Here is a 10,996-nt window from a genome sequence, read left to right on the forward strand (position 1 = left end):
GTTTGCAAATGCAGATGACACTAGTACCATCTGTTTACATACAAGTGTTTTCACAGTACTCAGAGAAGACAAAAATATCATTAATATAGTCATTCATACATTGTCATGGTCCTAGCTCTCAGGCAGGGACTGCCCCTCTGCAAGTCAGACAGGCCCATGCACTTTCTACTCCTAGTCTAATCATGTATCCTGCACCATTCTAGAGATACTTGCAACCCTGTTATAGCTGTATAGTTTATCATCTCACTTTCACTTTAAATGCAAGCTTTAATTTTTTTTTTTGTTGTTTTTTAAATATTTCTACTATGGGCATATTACAGCTAGAATGAAACTCCAGCCTGTTACATCCACATCTGCATTTCTTCCTCCAGGTTTAACCCTCCTCTTAGACGAACAGTCCCAGGGAAAGTTATTGAGCTCATCAGCTGCCAGTCTGTAGCAAAGAGGCATCAAACCCCCTTCTTACCCACAGAGGAATCCAGAGCAGCTAATCACTTCACTAAGGCTGCCTAGATTTTAGACAGACAGCTGAACCCTTGGATGCTATTCTCGGTCAGAGCTCCTTCTTTTTTTTCTAGGTATCATGGCTCTTGATATCTTCTCCTTTGGAGAGCTCCCTGATTGCAAGGAGACTGCAATAACAGAGTGTAGCAGTCAAGTGCTTTGTTCTGCTTTGATCAGAAGCAGAAGTCATAATTTTTCCATCACTTAAAGCTTCCCTAAGCACATATTCTTCATTCTCAGAAGCCATCTCTTCAAGGGAAGAGGTATTATACCTACTTAGGATGCTAACAAAGTTGAAGGACTCAGACATATTGAAGTCACAGTTCAGAAGAGACTCCTTTCTGTGAGCACTGTAGCAGGTAATATAAGCCCACTAATTCACAGCAAAATCCCCATAGGAATAAGCTTTCTCATGCACTTTAATAGGCCTTCAGCATTTCACCTATATGTGCTCCAGAAACGGGTTTAAATGGGTAGAAGAAGCATTGTAGCCTGAAAAGGGGAGCTTGGATTTAATAAGAAAGGGCCTTTAAATTCTGCTAAAAACAATTACTGTGGAAAAGAGGAAGATGCGAGAGCATCACACATACCACATTTTTGCTTTCCTTTCACACAAAACCATTCGGAAAAAAGCAGAAAGGACAAGTGAAATTTTGCAATGCATGTGCTGTGTAGAGGAAATTAATGTCACTAATCAGCACTTGTGGTGGAAATATTTTGCACTCAAAGGGAATACTGTTCAAATATATTGCTGCTAGATTTCTCCTGTAGACCCACTGACATCACCAACTTTTTCCTAATAGCAGAGCCACTGCTGCAAAAATGCACTTCCAGTACAGTTAAACGTCATTATTTTGAACATTTAGTAATTGGCAAAAACAACAACAGAAAACCCCAACTTCCCCCTATTTCTCAGACTCAGAGAAATATCAAAAAGGGCAGAACTGGGTATATACTGAAAACCAAAACACAGCACCTACTCTCGAGTGAGGATTCATAACCACATTTCCTCCTAAAGCACTGTGATCCTTTTAATTGTTTTTAATGTGAATGGACATTCCCAAATGTGTTAATCTGAACTGAAAGAACATCTGCATGCTTTTAATACAAGAATGTCCAGGTTAAATGAGAAGTATCCAAGATGTGTGTCCAGAGATGTACATCACCAAAAGATGGTTGTGCAAGTGCCCTAAAAACATGTTTGTCAGACAAATGATTTCATTGCAAAGAAGATTAACATTTTTAGGTCATTTAGGTTGGAAAAGACTTTTAAAATCATCGAGTCCAATCGTTAATCCAGCACTGCCAAATCCACCACTAAAGCATGTCCCTAAGTGCCATGCCTACACATCTTTTAAATACTTCCAGGGATGGAGACTCAACCACTTCCCTGGGCAGTCTGTTCCAGTGCTTGAAAACCCTTTTGGTTAAGAAATTTTTCCTGATATCCAGTCTAAACCTCCCCTGGTGCAACTTGAGGCCATTTCCTCTTGTTCTGTCAGCATTTGATGGCTTCAATACAAGGTATATGGAATAATGAACTGAATTTCACCAATAACACTCATCTGTTCATCAATGGGAGTAAAATACACCTATTTTTCTTTTCCTGTAAGTGAAGGGCAGAAGGAAGCCTTACCAAAGAGATCCCAGCATCCTGAGAAGTTAAGCTGTTCAGAGATAGATTGTCTCCTATGCAATGTCAATAACAAAAGAAAAAAAAAAACATTGTGGGAAAAGAGGAAAATCCAACAGTTTCAGGTTACAGAAAATCACTTTCATCTTACAAAGGAAAATAACAATAACAGAAACCCCACAGCTTAAGAGATTTCTTGGGTTTCCCCCTAGCCGTCCCCAACCTTCAGACTGTAAAGCTGGCAAGATGCGAAGAAGTTAAATGCTTTATCTTAGCACAGATTAGAGCTCAAGTATAGTTTATTGTTTACAGGAAAAAAAAAAAAAAAAAAAAGACTTTCAGAAACAAGGGCAGGTTTCACTTGCATAACCTACTTTCAACACCAACCCCTCAGAGCATGGGAGGGAGTTTACCCCTCTCATGTCCTAGAAAAGATGCTGCTGGATGATGGACCACTTCAAGGGGTTTGGTGTTCGATGTGCACTGGTGCTCAGGCCAGCTGCAGGCAGTGTCCCTGTGCTGGGCTCAGCCCTCTCCCTGTGTTCAGCAAAGGTCACACATACTTGCTGGGGATCCCCTGGCATCATCCCCTAGGTACTATGTTCCTCTACCGCTCTGGGCCCAAGGAAGTCTTCACTGGACATGTAAAGGTCATTTTAAACCTGGGAGATGGGCTCAGGGCCAGCGTCTGTCCCCGTACAGTGCTCTGGGCTCAGCGCACTGTTGTTCTGCAGCCTGTCCAGCGTGATGCATGCTCCAGAGATCAGCGGTCCTCTGGCCTTTAAGAGTGGTTTGTATGCTGTGGCAGGCCTGTCAGAGGGCTAAGAAATTTGCAATCATTTATCATCCATTCTGTTTCCCATTATCACTCAGCTAGTCAAATCCACAGATTCCTTACCTCAGTAACCTGAAGGCAGAGTCACTGCTGTCAAAGTGTGCTGGGGATAGGACAAGTATCACAAGCGCAGTGCCCGGCTGGGACCAGAGTCCAGCAACACCCAGGGCAGGCAGCACTGCTTGGCGCTGGGCTGGCCATGAACAGACATGCTTTGGTAACATGATGGATTAGAAAGCACAGGTAGTATGTCTGCTGTGCTATGGTAAATCAGGAGTGGTGAATAAAGTTAAAAAATACTCTGAACTCAGAAACAGAGAAGGGGAAATGTGGGAAATTAATTCAAGTAAGGTAAATGCAAAATGCATGCACATTGTTTGGTAAACGTATCTTTGTCCTGATTACTGTGTGAATATTTGACTTTTACTGCTCAAAGCACCAGGGCTTCTTGCCAAAGAAAAGTTGCCTTAATAATCTGGGATTAACCTTCTTCAATTACCCTCACAGTGAACTGCTGTATGGGATTTACTCGATTGCTGTACTTTGTTTTTGTGAGGTTTATGTAACCACCATGCAGAAGAGCCCGGTGTGCTCACATGGTGCACGCAGGAAAGAGTAAGCAGGTCTCTGTCCCACAGTATGCAAGACGGCACCCACAGTTGCCCTCATCCACCACCCCAACCCCCCCCGCCCAGTTCCTGCAAACTCTTCCTTTGCGGCAGAGGTGGTTCATCTCCTCGTAAAGGAGAAACCAATCTCCCATGGTTTCCTCCCCAGTGTGTGAAGACAGGGCAGCAGACATGATGGTTTTCCTCAATAAAGCAGGCTGCGCTGCCCGCAAGGGCTGTGCCAGCCTTCCCTGCCACGGAGTCACAGCCCTTGGCAGTAGCAGGCTGTGAAGAAGACACACATTGTTTTATTTATTTTTTAACATTCATGCCAGCTATTTCAGCACATGGGTGGCTCAAACTCTGTTGCCAACTGTACCATGCTGTAAGTTACTATTTGCACTGGTTGCGTCGGAGGCTTCTCCTGGCTCAGAAGAGGCAGAGAGCCTTGGTCCTGTTTTCACAAGCAGCTAGGCCTGGCAGGGCAGGGCAGGGCAGCTCTGCGGGAGCATGACTGTGGCCGAGGTGGCCTCATCCTGACTACTCTCACTGTGTCCTCAGGACAGAGAGCAGGGACAACACAGCTGGCTGCCACACCGGGCAAGCAATCAGGTAGCCACCGCTGAAACGTAGCACCTGGTAGCGCGCGCGCAGGGCTGTACCTTCCCTTTTCTGTGCTGTTACAGAGAAGAGGTTTAAACGCAGCGATGAGCAAGCACTGGAAAGGGACCTGCCTGACCTCGGAGGGCTGCTGCGTGGTGGGCCGGGGCACGCGTTGGCAGCCCGCTCCCTGCCCTGCTGTCCTGCTTCAGGGGGCTGCTGGAGCCCTGCCCCTGCCCGCAGGCAGGGCACCTGCGCTCCCTGCGCCCGGCACCAGCACTGCCGGAGTGCAGCTGAGGACAGCCTGGTCCCTGGAAAGCCTGCTTAATCAGGCGTTTTGCTATTTGGCACAAGCGACTGCGTCATGGGGAAGATGATTTTCAATCTGGTTCTTATCCAGACAGGACAGTATTGCTCTGTGGCACCTGGGGAGCAGAGCTCGCCCTTGCACTCACCGGGGAAAGAAGTGTAAGCCTCCGAGTCAGCTTCAGAGTGAACCACTTGGAGGCAAGGCCTAAGGACTTCGGTCCCAGAGGTTTTGCAGAGGAGGTCCACAGAAGTTCAAGCTGTCCTCACCATAAAACTACAGTGACAGTGAGAAACTGGCACAGAGAAAACGTAAGCAAGCAAATGTTCAAGCATGTGTCAACATGATGACATGTGGACATGAAAATGTATGTGTAAAAGGAATGAATCAAGGTATGAAGTAGCATGTTTGAGAGGTAGCTCTTTAGATCTGCCTTTTACATGAGGTCTGCTGGGCATTTGGCCTGCCAACTTGAGGGATCTGTCAATACGACTGAGGGCTGACAACCCGTAAGTGGGTTTTGCTTGTCAGAATGTTGTTTTGATTTTAGTAATCCACAGCTGATTTACATGGTGCTTGGTTTCTAAATTGCAGGCTTGCAAAAATCCCAAGAATTACTTCCATATGGTTGATCAGAGAGAGGGACAAATCTCATCCTGGAACATTTATCTCTCAGTGCCCCCTTGGAATCTGATTCAACATGCTAAACCAGCAAAGAAAAAAATTAAATAAACTTGCTTTTCTTGGCCATCTTTGTGAGTTGCACCAATTTACTGGAATATCAGATGAGCCCAAGAACCAGTGTCAGCAGCGGGATCTGGTGGGCTGAGGGCAGAGAGAAGCAACAGGTCCCTGTTTGCAGAAGCCGGGCATTAAATCAGCTCTGACTGTCGTATATAATTTCACCCAAACCATTGCATTTGTACCTCTCCCGTCTTTGAGAGTGGAGTAAGGCAAATCACACCCACTGCCCACTAAGAGCACGTGAATGAGGAGTTAATGAGAATCAGTGAGCATGCTGCTACCTCGCAGCCCAGCTTCCTACCTGCAGTTTCCCCATTTGGACAAGCACAGTGTTTGCAAGTGTGAATACCAATCTGACACATATCTGTATATATAATGCAATGCTGATTTCAACAGGAGTCATGCCTGAAGAGCAGAATTATACCCTCTGTTAAAAACAGAGCTGAAAGCACTACCTGTAATCAGTGCTGCTAGGCATTGTTATCCTCTGCTTTAGTTGTGGTTAGGCTTCATTTTAAAGACATTAGCCTCACTGGGATGAAATTTTATATACCAGATATGGTTTAGACTGATCTATTAAAAAAATCCAACAAAAGAAAAAGAAAAGAAACATCTATTTCTACGACTAACAGTAAGAAAATAGGAAGCTTTTTTTCCTTGTGCTGAGGTTGTGCCTGTATATCCTTACCGGGCTCTGGCTTGTTTCTGCATTGGAATAAGGAATTCGGTGGTCAGAAGAGCATTGTTAGGGCCGCTGCTTTTTTTGACCCTTTGAAAAAATATGCCTACATGCGTGTTAAAAAGCGTTAGCTGGTTTCAGTTTACATGTGCTCAGTAGACGGATCAGTACAGAAAGCCTCCAAAACCTCCATCTGCAGCAAGGTTGTGCTGGCAACCGACGGACTGGCCACTCCTCATGTTGGAGCAGGTTTTTTCGCCAAACACAACATTTTTTGGCAGATTTGTTTCTTTAGAGACAGCTACGTATCTGTCCTTGCTGATGCATCCACAGACATAGCTCACTCTAGGGTACACACAAATCAGATGGCAACACGGGAAGTGCAAATTCAGGGCTTTCAGGAAGCAAAGCTCAGGACTCAATTCCAGAAACCTGCCAGCTTGACATTTGAAGGTGGGAGGGGGAGTTCAGGAGAAAACAAACAAAAGCAAAAGCCCCCAAAGCCTAAAACAAGAACCAAACCTGAAAACATCTGAACCTCAAACCTAAATGTGGTGTCCAGCTTTGGTTTGTTTCTTTTCCCTTCAAACCTTAAGAAGAGTGATTTTCTGTAAGTGTGAGCCATGGAACTTCCCCCTTTACAAAGGTATCACACTTTTCTGGTGGAAAACCTCGGACCCCTGGGGCATGGGAACCTCTTACTTCGTTGTGCCTTCCTTATGAGGCACCATCCATGTGCTGTGAGGCTCAGGTGAGCCTGCCTGTTGAATTCAACTCCTCCATCAACATATCTCATCTTCCACTTAGGGCACTGGGAGAGGGTGAAGACTGAGGGGAGGCCCGAGGTCTAAATGTGCTTGTGAAAAGCCACAAGAAGAGCCAAAGCAATTCCACAGCACAGGAGCTGTGTTTGGCCTGTTTGGCAGGTGTGCTGCCCGCACCCACAGACACACAGGTTGCCTCTCTGGCATCCCACAGCCGAGCCCTGCTTTTCAGAAGTTTGCAATCTTCAGAAGAAGGCTGCACCATGGTGGGGACTTTTCAAAGGTTGTAAGCACCACTGGCAACCCCAGGATCACCTCTGGAAATGAGTCTGAAGCAAACATGTCTGCAAGAGCTCTCCCGAGCACTCAGCCCTGTCCCTGCTGCCATGGGAAAGATCCACCCCAGGGTAAGGCAGCACACTGAGCAGTGGACACCCGGCATCACCAGCTCTGCTGGGTGAGTGTGGCTTTGCGGTGGGCTCGTGGAGAGGCACAGGCTCAGACTTGCTGTTCCCACGCCCTGGTGAGACACTGGCACTGTGCGTTTTCCAGCATCAGCACCCCGCTGTCACTGCCACGGAGCTTCTCCCACCCAGCAGCCATCTCCCTGCACACCTCTGGGTGCTGGCCATGCTGTTTTGGTCTCTCCTCACACAGCGGGCTCTTCTCACAGCCTGGCCCTCTTGGCCCTGCCCTGTCAGCCTGGCAGGGCTACCCAGAGCCACTCTGCATGCCCACTGCCAGGGCCCTGCACCTCTAGAACCACCCAAAGGTGCCTTTAAACCAGCTGGGGAGATCTCATCTGTGGTCACCCTCTTCTTTTTCTTGGCTACAATATTAATCATAGAATTCATCATCAATCAGTCAAAACTTCCCTTCCTCTGCAATTTCCAAATGGCAGGGAACAAGCTGGGAGCAAAACACCTTACAGTTCTTCTCTGCACACATAAGCCTGCACTTTGTGCTGCTGACTTCCATCCTGTTCTCCCTATTCCAGTCCTCGGTGCCATCAGCTCTTCTTGTGCTGCAGCCTGAGCAATCTCTGCAGTGACTAACCCTTCAAATCTGACCCAATCTGATCAGAGCTTGTTTTCCTGATGGGTAAACAAGATCACCCCATTGAGGAGCATCATTAATAACCCCCTTCCACCCTGCTTGTTTCCCTTGAGGCACAACCTCCTGACATCCTTTCTTTAGGTAAATTCTTACAACACTCACATTAATCCCGTTTCTCCCGCTTAATGGCTTTGCCTGTAGCACTGTAAAGACTGCCTTTCTGAAGTCCTCTGTCTACATAGTTAATTAGCTTATCAAAATAAACCTACTACATTAGTCTGGCATGAGATAGCCTTGGTAAACTCATTTTGCACTTTATCTCATTTCCCATTGACCGAGGTCAGGCTAGTTGGCTGCATGGAGATCCCATCTCACATACCTCTCCAGACTTGTTTTCTTAATGATAGCAATCACCTTTGCTATGCTCCCCTCTGCCAGTAGAAATTCTTACTACCGGACTGTGTTTTCACATGCCAGTTCATGAACTTGGGGATTATGTTGCCCCTCATTTCCCCCTACAAGCACCCACACATATAACTGCTCCCTTTTCAGCAAGGAGAACAATTGGGTTTTCTGTTTGCTTCCTCCTGGCTACCGCGGAAGGCACCAACAGGTTCGGGTTCCTCACGCCAGCCTCCTTTATGGCTGGACACATTTGTGTCAGTCCAAGCGTGGTCTCACAGGTTTCACTACCGCAGCCAAGACAACTTAAGCCACGCATGGCTAGGTTACATCAAAGCGGCTGGCATGTCGGGGATATTCAGTGGAAAAAATGAGAAGGCTCTGGAGACTGAGGATGGGATAAGCAATATTTCACTTCCCAAGCACCAGTCCCAGTGCAAGCAGATGACTGAACAGCATGCAAAAAGATCTCACACTCCTCTGCCTCTTACAGCTCCCCAGCTACTCCAGCGTGACGGTGGCTTTGACAGACCGGAGACCAACCTGTTTCCCACACCCAGCAAACACTTGCTCTGACATGAAGCTTGACCCTTGAGCTCATGCTCCTGTCACCCCCACGTCAAATGAGAAACTGTCCTGCGCCACTGTTGTTGACGGTTTGGGGTGAAGCACAGGGAAGGGTCTGCAATACAGAACAAAAGCAAGAGTGTCATTTTCTCCTCTGCCCCACGCAGAGGTGACTGCTGCGAGGCGGTGCAGAGCCACTGTCATTGGTGGAGTATGGACCCCAGCAATACTGGCCCTACAGTAGGGGCACCATCCTTATTCCCACGCCTCCCTCTGTCTCCTGGAGTTGCGATTTTCTTAACTTTCAACTGACTATCGACAACACGTGGTCTAACATATATCACCAATCAAGTATGTTTGTTTCTTTTCCCCAAACCAGATCCTATTCAACTGTCTTGCAGCTTTGAGCAGCCATGTACCTGGCAGACCGGTGATAGACCATCTCCTTCCACATCTCAAATGCTGTATCAGTTTTAAGAGCAAGAGGTTTCACAGTTAGCAGCTTCCTTTGCCTAGCAATTGCTGTCAAGTTCTTGCCCATCCTTTCTGCCAGACCAGGGCCATTGTGGGAACACACCAGAGGGCTGACCACAGCACAGCAGTGTCTTTGGTTGTCTCCTCCAAAGGCTTCATTCCCCTGTGGGTTTCAGTATGGTCACGGGGTGAGGGCGAAGCTGAAAGAGGGGACGTCAGCAGTCCATGTCCTGGCAACACCTCTCTGCTCCTCCTTCCAAGACAACTTCTCCATGCATGAAGTCAATTTCACCATTGAATTGCATCACGTAAAGTACGTAAGTAGGGAAAGGAAGCAGGCAGATATTTTTAAGCCTTGTCAAACCAATGGATAAAACAGAGCATTCAGTGGTCTTGTTCATATGTTCCTCTTCTGTCACACACCAGTACTTCCCAATTCTCTGAAATCCAATTCATGAAGAATCAAATGCAGAAGTAACCTTTCAAATGTCATGTTTTGCTATCCCTAAGCTCTTTCCCACTAATTCTCATGCCCCCTTTGGTATATGGCCAAAAGCAGGAGCCATTCCCAGAAACAGCAGTGTTTTAGAGGGAGCTGGTGAAGAAATAGCCAGAAGAGAAAGGCAGGAGAGAAGGATCAGTTCACAATCCAGCATCAGAGAAATCCCTGTAGTGGAAAATAACCACCAAATCAAACAACTCAAAGCCACCACAGGGCTTTTCCTAACCTAAATTGCCTAGGATTTTGCCTAGTCTCAGTTTAAGTCATTCAAGCTGAGGAAAGTCATCCAGCAGCCTGGCAGGTCCTGGTGCTATAAGCGCTCCCCAATAAGCTAATGGGAATTTCTGAGAGCACCATTCCCATCCGCCTGTTTCTCCAGATCTCAGCTAGTGTCTCCAGCTCTTTCTCCCTCAAGTTTAGCTCTCATGCCTGTATACAACCTGTGATTTCCTTAGACAGCTTGAATACACTTGCAACTTGCTGGCAGAAGAAAGAGGAGCCCCTACTCCCCAGCCTAGCTCCTTTCTCACCCTTATTTTTACACTATTAACCTTCATCTAACTCTACTTTGGCAGGATTGAGAGCCAAATGGGCTTTATGCTGCAGGCAGATGACCCTCATAGCAGGAGGTAGATGCATGTAAGTTGAAGGAGGGAAAGCTGAAGGGAAAGAGGAGGAACAGTAGTTTTTGGAGAAGCCCAGTAGTTAATTTGCTTCCGCTGTAGTGTGGAAGCACACACTGCCTGTATGAACCACACATGCTTGGCCACATCTGCTGCTGTTGCAACACTGGGAGCCTCAGCAGATCCACGTCTGGGACTGCACGACACACTGTGCTTTCTGTCCTGAGAGGCTGAACTCCCTCTCCTGTGGCTGTTCTTCATATTCCTCACACCTGACACACCTTTTCTACAGCGCAGACAGCAGTTATGTTCCCCAGACTGCATCTTTTCACACAGAAAGGAGAAGCCTGACTTCAAAGTGGAAAGCACATTTAACACTTTATACATTGCTGCTTCTGCAATGCAGGAAGAGCATCACTGTTTCAAAACCTACAGCATGACGAAACCTCCTCCCCTCCCCTCGCCAAGCAGCTGGCCACATTTAACCCACCACATCCCACTAGGGCTTACCTTCATTGGCAAGTGCCAAGAACCTCCAAATTTAGCCTGCTGGTGGCTGTGAGTTGAGAGTGGTTGTAAGGCAGGCTTGACGGGCCCCTCTGCTTGAAAGCACGACACCTCTCTGATGGGCCACCCTGGTCTCCTCACCCCAATACACTTAGAAAGGCCACGGATGCAATCGCCAGCAGCTCACGGAA

This window comes from Tyto alba, unplaced genomic scaffold, assembly GCF_018691265.1.
Source record: "Tyto alba isolate M040663 unplaced genomic scaffold, T.alba_DEE_v4.0 Super-Scaffold_14, whole genome shotgun sequence".
NCBI classification, from domain to species: domain Eukaryota; kingdom Metazoa; phylum Chordata; class Aves; order Strigiformes; family Tytonidae; genus Tyto; species Tyto alba.